Consider the following 14,613-nt stretch of genomic DNA (forward strand, 5'->3'; position numbering starts at 1 on the left):
TGAGGATTCAGAACATGGGTGTTCTATGTCATTTATAGAAAGTGTGTTTTCAAATATATGATGAGAGTTGGAGGTGTGGCTCAGTGTAGAATTCTTGTCTAACATGTGAACCTAGGTTCAAACTCAGCAGTACAAAAAATAAAAAATTATGTATGTACAATTATATATAATATATATGAGATATACTGTATATATATTTTATACCTAAAATATATTTATAAAAATATATAAGACATAAATATATTTTTATATATAAATTATATATAATATATATGTATATATAAATATATATATATATGAGAGAGAGAGAATGTGTGTGTGTGTTGTATTTTCCTCATCAGATTCTTCCTGTTTCACTTACTTCACTCTTGCTTAATCTTCCCTTGACTGCTTCTAGAAAAGAAAACAAAGATAATAAGTAAAAAAAATAAATAAAGCACCTGTTTTTATCTAATAGGCATCTGTCCTATAAAATCAAAAGCAATAATATTCTCTTCTTACTAAGTCAAGTAAATTCCAACATGTGATAGTATTAGCATTCTTGGTCTTGAAAGTCTTTACACAACTTTGCAGAATCATTCTCAGAAAGATATTCAGAATTTGCTTTCTTATGCATTATGGATGTTTTCCTTTGCAAAAATTTTCTGATGAGGATTATTTCCAGTGGAATTGATATCTGGTGTTGTTTCTCGGGCTTTTATGTTTTTCTTTTTAAATTGAATAAATGCATTATTTAAACCTTTGCATTTAGAATTGAGGGGGTGAAATGTGTAAGGTGTCGGGGGCTACAAATTTAATTCTCATGAGAATTTAGATCTTCAGAGACAATGGATAATATTGTTCCTGAACCCATCTGATTAATTTGGGGAGGAGGATTAAGAATCTGAACTGATATATTTAGTATGATTCAAAAGTGCAATCAGTGTTCTGTTTCTTCTTTGGTGACAAGATACTCTTATGTCCTCTAGACAGTCAGGGTTATGAAGTGAGGGGCTTATAGATGGTGAAGAACAGGAGTTTTCAGGTATGATGTCCTCTGCCTCTTCCTTTGTCTCTTTCCCTGGTCTTCTTGGCTCCTTGAGCACAAGTGGACAAAGCTAGTTGGGTCCTCTTCTTAGTACACTGTCATGACTGTTTTCCCCTACCTGTCATGTCCAGTCACAGTGGCCCTGCATTCAATGTCCATGGTACATGGAGCTGAGATAGCTCACAACTCTCTGAACTCAGGGCAGTGGGTTCACTGTCCGGGTTAGTATGAGGCCCTCACCAAGGTGGCTCCTTCTGGTGTTCCAACACCAGGTCCACGGAGGAGCACTCTTCTGCAATATTTTCCTCACTTTTAGAACATGCTCCTTTCTTTAAGCCCTACTTTTGGGAAAAGAGAAAATGTGGATTTCCTGTTTCTGATTTCTATTTTTTTTTCTTTTATTTGCTGAGCATGGAAAAAAAAACAGAGAAAGTAAGATTATTTTTTCCCTATCAATCCTTCTTTCTGGTTTTGCAGAGGACTGGGCATTCTGAGAGCTAAAGGCCCCAGGTTTGGGTCCTGGATATGTTGAAAGAGAAAACATAACATGTAAAATATAATATCTGAATTACACACAAATTAAACAGAATGTATCTTCTTTTTCATTGAAAGGAAACATTCTCACAAAATACTCCTATGTGAGGACACTAGTTTTTCTAGTTAGATCCTAAGAGTATATAGCTATAAAATTCTTTCTTACAATTACACAGAGACAAATGTCACACATGCAGTTATAAAAATGCAAAACTTGAGCATCAGTGATCAATGCAGTTACCCTATATATCTTAAAAGATGTTAAAAATATCAACTTCCTGCATAGCATCATTTGAGCAATGATTATAGTTGCTGTTAATTACTTTTCTATTGTACCCTAAATTATTCACTCAAAGCAATGACACTAATAATATATTGCTTGGAATTTTAAGAGGTAAAAGCAGGCTGCTCTTGGTTATTCTCTCTTTTCCTTTTAGTTCAATGCTCATTCATTCAGTACTTACCAAAAACCTACTTTAAACTAAGCTTTCATGGGGTGAAGCAATAGAGATAAGAAACATAAGGATTTATCAAAAGGGCTCACTCACATTTTTTGCATGCTAGGCATTTTCTGTCTTCCTCCTTACTTTCGTTTAATTTCTTAATATAGCAACTTCTCCAAAATATGGCAGATATTTTTTTTCTGTGAATGATGAGGAGAAAAGGGTAGCAGAGATTAAGAGAAGTCACTACCCAAAAGATTAATGCTCCACCTCTCATTCATATGCTCAGTTGTTCATTCCAATTTTTGCACATTCATCTGTCCATTCATTCTTTCGATAAACATTTATTAAGCAGTTGCTGTGAGCCAACCGCTATAGTGGGTCTCCAGATGTAAACCATTCATCTTGGCCTTCAACGTGATCTCAGTCTACGGAGTTAGTATACACGATACTGCTATAATAGAGTGCCATGAATATGAAATGGGGGAGGGAGTTTGAATCTGCCAGAGTGAGGTGGAAGTCTTGCATAGAGGAGTGGAAAACTTAAACTGAAGTTTGAAGAAATCAAAATTTGAAAAATAGTTAAGTGGAAAAGAGCAGCCTTGTCTAAGTATACTATACAAAGAGGTGGCTGGAGAAAACATAAAGAATGCTAACTTTGATGGGCATAAAAATATGCATAGCTAAAAGACGGCATTTTCTAGACTTCCTTTCAGATCAAGGTGAATAGTAGCAATAGGGCCAAGACCTTATGAAAGAGTAGTCTTTGGGGGAGTGTGAAGATTCCAGGGAAACTCCTTAAAGGGGAGCAAGCTCAAATAGAATAGGTCTCTTGCCCTTTGCCTTTCCTGGTCTTTGCTGGAATATAAACATGATACCCAGGGGAAGAACAATGCTCTGTGACCACAAGGCAGGAAGATGTAAGGAGCCTGCAGCTCAGAAATAGGATGAAATAGTTCCCCTATCTTTGCACCATCCACCTGAGACTTATTTCTTGAAGAAAGGATTCCTCACTGAGTTAAAACATTGGTTTTCAGTTTGTATTACTTAGGCAAACTGATGGGGTACACTCGAACTTGCTGGAAGAAGCAGACACTTCTGAGCCATGCCTACGTGGATTCTGATTCTGCTTCCACTCGTTTAGATGGCCAACTTTATTTTCCAACAGAAGTCATCTGAAGATAACATGCATTTAAGCAAACCAACCAAATCCGACAAATGATTCGGAGCAACGGATGCATCTGCTATAGCAGGTGAGGCAGGTTATTCTTTCTACTTCTCTTTCTCTTTCTCCCACTTTTCCTATTACACACAGGAGAGACAAGTGCCATCCTGAATTTACAAAATCCAAATTGATGATATCTACCTTAGGGCATAAGGGAATAAGACTGATAAGAAAATATTTTATTCTTCATTTAGCGACACTTAAGTTGTGCTTACTATTTGGCAAGCACTGTTCAAAGAACTGAACAAGTATTAATTCATTCAACTTTCATAAGAACTCTATGAGGTAGGAACTACTATTATCCCAAGTTGTTGATGTGGAAACTGAGGCAGGAGATGTTAAATAATTAGGTCAGACAGCTATTGACTCACTATGCTACATCTTTAATCTTGGGCCATTATAGATTTATCATTTGTAATTCCAACTACTTAGCAGTGACCACAAAAAAAAATTCTATGATGTAGTAAACTATAATGAGAATAAAGTCATTATCACCATCTTGCTGCTATAAGACAAATCTGTAAAAAGGAAGATCTTGTAATAAAAGCATCTAGCATGAATTTGAATCTCTTGGGCTATGATGCTGGCTTTGATGAGCAAGTTATTTAGCTAGCACAGCTAATCCCCAAACATCTGTTTCTTAGTTTCTTAATTTTTGGGCTGTATGCATTTGGGAATTCTTGAAAGTCTGTAGTTGTAACCAATGTAAATATTATGGTTCTACGGTAGCACTTCCTCAAATACTCTCCTTAAACAGTTGTTCTACAAGATGTTAGATTTTAAAATGTCTCCTTATTTAAATAAATTTGGGAAATATTAGATTATACAAAGCTAGACTGAGGAATTTTCAGAACTTTAGTATGAAAAAGCTTATTGTAAATTTCTGAGAAGAAAATGTATGCAGTATTTCTTAAAAATTTGACTATGCAATCCCTTTTACTCTCAGAGTATGTGATAGCCTTGTTCTATAGAACACAGTTCTAGAAATTACCACTGGGTATTTAAAATTTTAAATTTTTATTTGTACAATTTGAAGTAATATCTTGCTTTTGCAAGCTGCAGATATCTTTGATTTGTATAGTCATGCATCACTGAGAAGAACAATAAAGAGTGACAAAGAAAAATTGCTAAATGTAACTTTCCTTACCAGAAAAACAAAACAAAACAAAAAAACCCCACTGTTTTACAATTTCTAACTATTCACATTAGTTTTTAATTTCCTTATAATTTATTCTGGCATTTTGTTCTAAAAAGTTTCTATTCCTGGATTTGAAGAGTTTTGCTCTTTTCCCTTTGAGCTTTCTGCAAGAACTACTATTTTGTGCATGTTTCTATTTTTTATTTTTATGTGACCATAAAGCTATAACTGGAAAACATAAAAACGAAAGATTTCCATCTCCTTCATCCAGTTGTAGACATCTTCTTTCATCATCTGAAGTAAGAGGGAGAAGTGATCTTGATGTATACAGGATAAAAATCAAATCATATTTTTCTTAATGAGCTCAATAAGCAGAGAAATGTTTGTTATGAATAAACAACATGATAAATAGTGAATAAATACACCTAGACTTCTACTAAAGAAAAGGTTGTCATTAATGCTGGTGCTCCATTATTTTGGGTTTCATCAAACATGAAACAAAACTTTTATAAGTTGTTTGATTATGTTAAATTCAATGATTTAATAAGAGTATTCATTTGGATATTTTTCAATTAAATAGTCTAGCTACAATTGTTTTTTAAGACTCATTTAAAGATAATAAAGGACTAAGTCAACCAATTCAGTCTGGGTCATGTGCGGACTTGTTTAATATCAGAACACTAGCTTCTTGCACAGTCTGATTTAAAATATTTCTCATTTGAATTCAGTGTTTTACTTTTCTATGGGGAATACACATTTCTTAGGTAAGGAATATTTTGGGGCATTACTCTCGTATTGCATATTCTTCCCTGTGTGTAAGTGAGCTCCATTTTCATTATTGGAAAGCAGGTTATTTTTTAAATATATGATGTTTGTGTTCATTATTTTATTTAAGAAAAGACATGGCTACTTAGTAATATTGATTCCTATTATCATTCATTCACAAATTTGTTAAAGAGAATACAAAGATGAATAGTGGAATGCCAAGTTTCCCTAAGAAATATCTCATCATTTTTTATAGATAAACAGCAAAGAACAAAAACTTATAAATTCTAAGTGCTTACTTGCCCATTACCTTCCAACAAAAATTCTCAATTCTCTGTCTTTGTGATGAAATAAAAACTAAATTAAGCCTGAATATTGCCATATTCTCCAAGTTTTCTGTATCTGCCTAATATCTTTGTTTAGCTATAAACAAGCTATGATTTCCTAACTATAAATGGTAATCTCACAAGAACAATCAGTCTACCAAAGATTTTCAGTGTCCTATTGGAAATGTACCCAAGAGTAGATGCATAAATCAGAGCCCAATACTGGAAAGCTAAAGTTTTACAAACCTAGTCCATCAAAAACAATGGGAAGTAAAACAACTACTATGTACTTGGCACTGGCTTTAACCACCAACTCCTATCCAGGTGAATTAAAGGAAAATTAATGATTATTTCAGTGAAACCAATGAGCGAACTTCCTGTTTGTTTTTAACTTAAGCTTGGATTTCTGTCGATTGGTTCATAAATACACGCCTATAAAAATAAAAGGCAGATCGATCTTTTCACCTGGACATTTAAAAATTAGACTCATAATCTGTACTTTACAAATTTATATGACTAGTTATAGTAATCACAGTTGTTAATAAATAGGGCTATTCCTTCCAGTGTTCTAGGCACCAGTCACGTATGATGATTAAAAGACTGAAATGTGGGCAGTATAAATTAAGATGTGCTCCAAGTATAAATATATACTAGATTTAGAAGACCTGGCATAAGAAAGAATGCAAAATTTTTCATTTTTATTTGATTACAAATTGACATAATATTGAAGATATATTGGGTTATAAATAAAACATTACTAAAATTAATCATTTTCACCCATTTCTTTTTACTCTGTTAATGATGATACTAGAAAACTGAACTCATAATGTTAACAAATGTACATGGTCTGTAATAGACCTTAAAGAATTAGGAGATCATGGAGGGGAGCATGCAGGGAAGAATGGGGCAACAGGCAGGTGTTGGTGAAAGGACCCTGGACAGGACAACGTTGTCATGGCAGCCAGTGTGTGCCCTAACGTTTGGAGCCAGGGAGACCTGAGTTCAAATCCAATCTCCAAAATAGGATCACAGACACATTTCTTAACATTGCCAAGACTGTCTCCTTATAAAACTTATTGCAAAGGTGTGTTTTGGAAACGATAGAATATGGTTAAGGAAAACAGGTAGTAACAGGTTTCTCAGAGTTCATGACAAACAAATGAAGAGTAGACTGATATAATCTCTATGGTGTGATGGATTCTTCATTCTTCCTCAACATCACTACCTCCCTATACTCATTCTGAGGTTCCTGCTATCACAATGTAGTCCAGAGGGAGCATAAATGAAAAATGAAGATTCAGTGCCAGAAAAATACATCCTAGGAAAACTTTCAAGTGTCAGTCTAAATTCTGAACTCCAGGGAAGAGTCTATAAATAATCCCTACTTTCAAGATCGGTTTATTTGGACTAATTCCCCATTTATTATAGGAAACAATTCATCTAACTTGTGAAAAATGCAGGTTTTATGTGCACAACTCTCACACAGGGCCAAAAGTTAATTAACAGAATTAATGAGGGCACACTGACATCTTAGATCCAAAGGAAAATTTGGATTTAAGTTTATTAGGCAGAAAGCAAAAACTTAAGACGTTCAAAAATACCTGGATATTTCTAAAAGAAAATTATTAAAAAGAAAGTCTAGATATCCTTAAAATCCTCCCCAATTCAAAACATCTATGATTCTAAGATTTTTACTTTGATGTGATTAAGATGAATAAACTTTATACCGTAGCTTTTATTAGTCAAGTATACACATGCTTCACTATTTCTCTTTGGTGTGTTTTCTTTTGCTATGTGCTAATGTGCACCTTGTAAGGTGAACTCTCCTTTGCTTTTGGAAGTGAACATCTCCCCACTGATTGATGTATCTGTTTAGTACATTAATATCTTCAGTCTGATTATAGTCAATTTTGTGGATATAGAAGTCATTTTTCTTCTTTAAATTATTTTCATTCATAGCTTCTTGATATGAACCTGCCTAACTCTGAGCAGGCAACTCCCATTCACCCTACTTCTAAGTGCTTAAGAGACAGAGCCTTCATTAACTGAAAAATTATTAACAAACAAATTCTGCTTAGACATCTACTTGTTGTGTTGATTTTTTAAAATTTATTCAAAGATGGTCTACCTTTAAAATACTGTTGAGATTTATATGCTAAGTGACAATGTTTTCTGCCTTAGATATAAAAAACACCCAAGCGATAGAAATTGATTGGTCTACTTTGATAAACTTGTTCACATTTGACATTTAGATCTTTAAAATTTATTTTTGAAATACAAGAGCCACCTCTTCTTAGTTACAGAAGTGAGAGAAGTTGAATTTTGTCGCCAAATGCCAAAACATTATGTAAAAACTGAATTAGAAATGTAGTTCTCTTGCCTTTCAACAGCTTGGTAGAGCCTCACCCTGAATAAGGCTTGGCAGATGGTTATGCCAAATCTACAATGAAGGAGGAAGAAATAATAAATACCACCCCAGCTCACATACACACATGCTGTATACACAGAGTACCATCACACTTTCTCTATCCTCCAAGTGTTTTAAATTTTCAAAAGGAAAATCATGAAGAAGAAAAGAGAGTATATTTTCTTAAAATATAACTAAGAACAATTCTAATAACAAATGTAATAAACTTTTTAAAGGACATAACTTTTCATGCAATTAAATTAATGGATGTTATGAAAATACATAGGAGAGCAACAGAGTAGAAGAAGGAGAGCAAGAGGGTGGGAGGAGGAAAAGGGATGGGCAATTTCTGCAGAATAAAATCTACCAAACTACACTATGTCTGTGTGCAAATTTACCATAGTGACCCCCCCTACACACACACACACACACGTAGTTATAATATGCTAATTAAGATAACAATAGCCGTCATAGAAGGGAGATCATTAGAGTAGAGCAAGTGGATCTGGGGAGGTAGAGGGGAGAGGAAAGTGAAGAGATTGAAAAAGGAAATTGATCAAATTGCATTATGGTCATATATGACTACAGCACATTGAATCCCACTATGATATATAATTATGATGCACCAATAAATTTTTTTAAAAAGCCATTTAAAACTTTAAAAAAAATTAGTGCTAAAATGACCCAGTCCAATGATAGAGTCTTCTAAGTTGATTTAAATAATAGCATATAAGAGTATATGTACACATATTGAGGCTTTTTAAAAAAGAGCAAAACACATGAGTGTTTACGAATGCAAACTTGGCATTTTCTTAATTTTTTCTTCCCCGTGTCTGGACACTCTGAAGTCCATGATGTACATAATTCTTGGTACAGTCAAGTTCCTTCCAACTTTATATTATTTATGTTTTTATATTATTTTCCCCTTTTTCCTCTGACCTTGATCCTTTTCTTTACTTTTTATAGACTTCCACCTTATTTTGTCTGCTATATGACCTTAGAGATACATGGACTCTTGAAAAATATGTGGCTGTGAAAGTTTTTATATTCCAAATCTCCTCTCTTCCATACTCAACACTCTTAATTCTACTCACATGACAGATTAAATATGGCTGCAAATTCTTAAACTCTCTTCCCATCTAAAGTTGTGTTCATGGTCTTCTCCTGATCTGAATGGCACTGTGCTAACTTTAAACCCCAGACCTTAAGAAACTGGCAGCTTCTATTTCCTGTCCCTTAGAGTGCCCTCTCCTGAAACATGTAACATGTCCACTTACCTTGAAAAGGCAATACTAGAGAGGCCACATGAAAGAGCTCCAGTTGACAATCCCATTTGAGGCGAGTCTTCCAGCCATCTCTACTAAAACACTAGACATGTAAGAGAAACTGTCTTGTGTGTAACCCTTCACTACTCGGTACCAGCTAGTGAGCCCAGTTAATGGCATATAAAATAGGCGTCATCCAGGTAAGCCCTGCCCAAATCCCTGATCCACAAACTGTGAGATAAATCCTGGTTGTTGTTACTCAGCAGTAACATGTTACTGCAAATTCTACTAGTTTATATTTTTGACTGTCACATAATATAATTTTTATATGTCTACTTTTGTCTGGTTTCTTTTTATTTTTTTTTTAAGAGAGAGTGAGAGAGGAGAGAGAGAGAGAGAGAGAGAGAGAATTTTTAATATTTATTTTTTAGTTCTCGGCAGACACATCTTTGTTGGTATGTGGTGCTGAGAATCGAACCCGGGCCGCACGCACGCCAGGCGAGCGCGCTACCGCTTGAGCCACATCCCCAGCCCTGGTTTCTTTTTAATTTGCATCAAATAGACATTATACTATAGATCCATTTTTTTTCTTTTATTATACTCTCCTTTTAAGCTCCATCCATGGTGCTTTTTGAAAATACACTTCTTTTCTTCCAAGTGCTAAAATTGTAACAAACTGTGCTGTGATACACACCCTAATATACATGCTTCTCTGTCAACCAATGTGATAATTTCTCTGGGATATATTCCAAGGAGTAATGTTGTTAATAACAAGGTGTATGCCCATTTTTTTTCATTTAATACTGATATATAGCTCTCCATAACACCACCAGTTTATGCCTATTTACTGTTGTTCCAAAAGTAAATACCTTTCTTTCATCTTATTTTGTGTTTTAACCTTTCTTCTGCCGATTTTAAAATCTATATATTCTATTGTATTATACTGGTCATTAACATAATATCTGCAAGGATTACAAAGAACAAAATCCTCTTTTTAACTGTTTTCGAGCACAAGTACTAATTTCAGAGTTTTAAAGGATTTATAGACTCAGGAGGGCTGAGGAAATATAATCTAGATTAAATGTTTAGAAACAATTCAGGGAAATTCTTAATCATTGGGGTCTTCAAATATTTATTACCTTTAATTTATACTTCTTCTTTTCTTCTGTGACTCTTGTTTTTCAAGTATGGGTACTTTTTTTAAGAAAATAAAAAATTTATTTTTGGATTATGTTTTTTAACTGATTGATTTATTTCTTTTAATTAGGTATATATGATAGCAGAATGCATTTTGATTCATTGAACACAATTGCAGCACAACTTTTCATTTCTCTGGTTGTACACAACATAGTGTTGCACCATATGTGCAATCATACATGTACCTAGGGTAATGATATCCATCTCTTCCACCATTTTTCCTGCCCCCATACCCTCTTCCCACCCACCCCTTTTGCCCAATCAGAGTTTCTCCATTTTTCCCATGCCCTGCCCAAGTATGGATACTTTTTTCAAAAATCTCTTGAGTTTTCTCTTCTAGTTCCATCTCTACTATTTCTTTGTACTTTCTGAATAGTCACTTCTACCAATTTTTGTAGCTTGTCTATTCATTTTCAGCTCTGTCCACTGTGATGAACTATCCTACGTATAGAGTTAACATTCTTCCAGCTCTCATGTTTTTCAAAACCAGTACTTCCAACTTTTACTTTTTATAGATGGTGGTCTCCTACTTTATATTATTTGTGGCTGCCCTTGCTCCCTTCAAAATATTAAGCTTAATTTAAATACTTGTTCCCACTGATCTATTGTTTAACTTCTGGTACAAGGTATTCGTTTGTTGTTTTTCTATTCTGTTATACTGCTTAGATTCCTCTTATTTTTTCCTATGTGCTTATATTTCCCCAGGAAAGGCAGTTTACAACAGCAAGTGTGGTAGGCAGACTGTAAGATCACTGCCTCCAGTGTTCTGAGTTTGTGTGATCGCCTCTGCTTGCATGTGGGCTGGACCTAGCAACCTGATGCTAATAAGAATACAGCATGGGATGACACTTCCAAGATAAGATTAAAAAAGGACTCTGCATTCCAGCTTCTCCTGCTGCCTCACTTGCTCATTGTGATGAACGTCAGCTCTGGTAATAAGCTGCATTATGGAGAGACTCCCTGGCAAGGAACTGAGGAAGGCTCCTGCCAAAGAGCCCTCAGAAACTACCTCCTCCCAACAAGCACAGAAAGGAGCTGGGAAGCAGATTACCCCGACCTGAGCCTTCAGATGAGACCTGAATCCTTGCCAACACTTTAGGAGAGACCTTCAGCCAAAATACTCAGCTTAAACCACACTCAGATTTCTGATCCTTAGAAACTGGGAGATAGTATATTTATTGTTTCATAACATGAGTTTGGAGTAATTTATTAGGCAGCAATAAATAATCATTAGAGCAGAGGAGAGAACATTCTCCGTACCTCTCCTGGCCTCAGAAGACATAGACCCTGGCATTAAAATATGGCCACAATTTCCCACCTGCCCTCCCTCTACCAAGTTGCCTTCCCTTTAGGGAGCCATTCAGTATTTCTCATCAGGGGGATGCTCTTCCTCATTCTTCTTATTCAGGTGTAATCATCCATCCCGAAGGCTATGGGGGGAAGATGGGGAACACTCAAGCTCCGAATCCCTTGTTTCCAACCTCTGCGCCTTCTGGTCTCCCCCTTCAAACGGCAGTAGGGCAGACCCTGACCCACCCAGGAAAATGCGGTCAGTAGACATTTCCCTTTGTTACCCTGTTGGAAGAAAAATCTGACTGAGCATAGAACTTTAAGATCTAAATAATTTTGCTTCAGCTCCTCGGAGACGTTTGTTTCTAGCAACCTAAATCATGGATGAGAAATCAGAGGTCAGTTTCATTCTCCTTACATGTTATTTACCTTTCTTCCCATCTGGAATCATGAGGATATGTTTATTGTATCTTGAACTGTTTCTTCTGCCATATCCTCTGTATTTATTTCCCCGCAGAAACTCCAACTTCTTAAACCAGATTGATGGCATTATGTTGGAATAGTTAATTACTTGAAAAGGCTGCAAAAGACACACATTGTCATCATCTTTATGATTATATCTAGGCAGTAACTAATAAAATTTAAAATAAGCTTAGAATTAGATCAAGGAGACCCTCATCATTATACAAAATACATGTATGAAGATGTGAATCTGGTGTCAACATACCTTATATATAATCAGAGATATGATAAATTATTGTATAATGGTATATTAAGAATTGTAATGCAAAATAAATAAATAAATAAAAACAAAGTGCAAGAAAAATTTTTTTTAAAAAGAAACCACTCCAAAGAACTTTACCTGGAAGAAATAGGATATGAGAATATATGTATAAATATGGAAGTGATTTTTTTTTTGCAATAGAAAAACATAAATATTTACCAATAGAAGACAGTGGGAAAAAATGGCAGAGGTATTCTATAGAATAGTATTCAACTATTTATAAAATGAATTTGATTTAAAATAACAATTAAATTAAATAATAAAATTAAATAATTAAATTAAATACCTTTGAATGTATTTAGTGATAATGCTATTATTTTAAAGAGGTAAAAATTTAAGGGACCCCTCCCAAAACTGGAAAGAAAAAGAAAGAAGACGAGAAAGAAGGAAGAATATGGGAGATAGATTAATTTGAAAGTCATGGCTTTGAATTTTTCTGATGGCATAGTCTCTATCTGGTGCATTTGGTCCCACTCTTGAAGGGGACTGGCACTTACAAAATTTCAGGCTGTTTTCATAGAATTATGTAGCTGGGAGAAAAGAGTTCCTCCCATATAGTTATTAGATATCTTGTATCCACACCCTTCTTCAACAAACTGATTAAATAGATTATTATTTTCCTAAATTGGCACACTGACTTTTCCAACAGCCAAGTACAGGAAGAACTGATGAAATCTGTTATATCTAGGTTTCTAAGAAGTGATAAAAATAAACAATATTTAAGTTTTATTTGACTACCAAGTAGTTTCTTTTTTGCTCTCATTTTCCATATCAACTTGCTAGAGAAGTGGGGAATCTTACTTTTTAACATTCTAACATCCTTTCAAATTGGGATTTAAAGTGTTTCTAACAGGACAAATAATACTTTAGGAATACCAATTTGTTGATAAGAGACAAGAAGGGAAGCTTATTCTAAAAGGCATAAAAATAGAGATTCAGAAACTCCGCAGAACAGAAAAGAGTATTTTTATATTTGGAGGCTCCTTTATAGGAGCAGAGTCCTACTTAACATTCTAATTTCAGAGGACAGGTTGAGGAAAAATAATCATGTCTGAAGTATGCAAAGGGGGGAGGGGCCTTAAGTATTGGTTGGGGGGCAGAGAGTCCTAAAATGGCAATGTTAGTAAAATCTTCTTTTTAACTATGTGCATTGACCTGGGGGAAAATGTTAATTAGAACAGGAACATTCCACTCAGAAAAATGACCCATGGGGAAACATTCCCTTCACTTGAAAAAGAGTCCAGGTACAGTTTTGGAAACCCTACCATCTCCCCTGGCATTCAAGTCCACAACAATATTTATTTCATCTGTCGGATACTTGAACTAAATGGAATTCACAGGATTGTTGAATCTGAGCCAGGTATCTAAACAAACAACTGGTACCTTGGCAGGAGGATATAAGCATTAGGGAATTTTACATCCATCTTACTTGGGAGTTCCATCAAGACAAGAAGAAGCATGTCTTGTGCCTGACCTGATAGGCATTCTTCCACTCTTCCAACAAAGTCTAGGTGCTGAGCCCTGATGATATGGAGCTGAATAAGGAAGACAGGTTCCTAATCCTGTGGAATGTCCATTGTCATAAAATTAGAGGTGGCTAACTGCACTGGCCTCAGGCAGACTAGTAAAGGGTAATTTAGGTGCTTCTCTTCTTATAACCCTATTCTCTCTGACCTGCCAGTATAAACCTGTTCTCAGCCTGACCATCACACTCTACCGGGGCAGAATGGAGTAGCAACACAGTACAGGCCTGCAATTTGGGCTCACCTCCAGAAACTTCTTGCCCAGCTTTCCATGGAAAATAATCTTCATTGTATTCTCATCAATGGCCAATCCAACTTCTGCAACCACCTCGCCTGAAACATGTCTTGAAAGTCAAGACACAGAGCTGGATCCCAGTTCACTGCAGAGCAGCAATTGCATTTGAACTCCTTCCTGCAGCCAGTCTTTATCTTGGTGGAAGAGTGACCAAAGACAGGATTACTCACATTTTCAAACCCTTTCTCTGACAGACCATGATGCTGCTCAGAAATGAATGAAACTCCCCAGAGGCCAGAAGGGTGTCCTAAATGCTCCTGTGGTGAAGACATTGATTGTATAGGTTCAATCAAAAGGAGTGATATCTTATTGAGGTTTTTGCTACAGAGTGGTGATAACACTATTAAGTTATTTTTTTCATAGGAAGCAAAACAGAATAATGCAAGGGGCCATA

This window comes from Urocitellus parryii, chromosome 5 (genome assembly GCF_045843805.1).
Source record: "Urocitellus parryii isolate mUroPar1 chromosome 5, mUroPar1.hap1, whole genome shotgun sequence".
Classification (NCBI taxonomy): domain Eukaryota; kingdom Metazoa; phylum Chordata; class Mammalia; order Rodentia; family Sciuridae; genus Urocitellus; species Urocitellus parryii.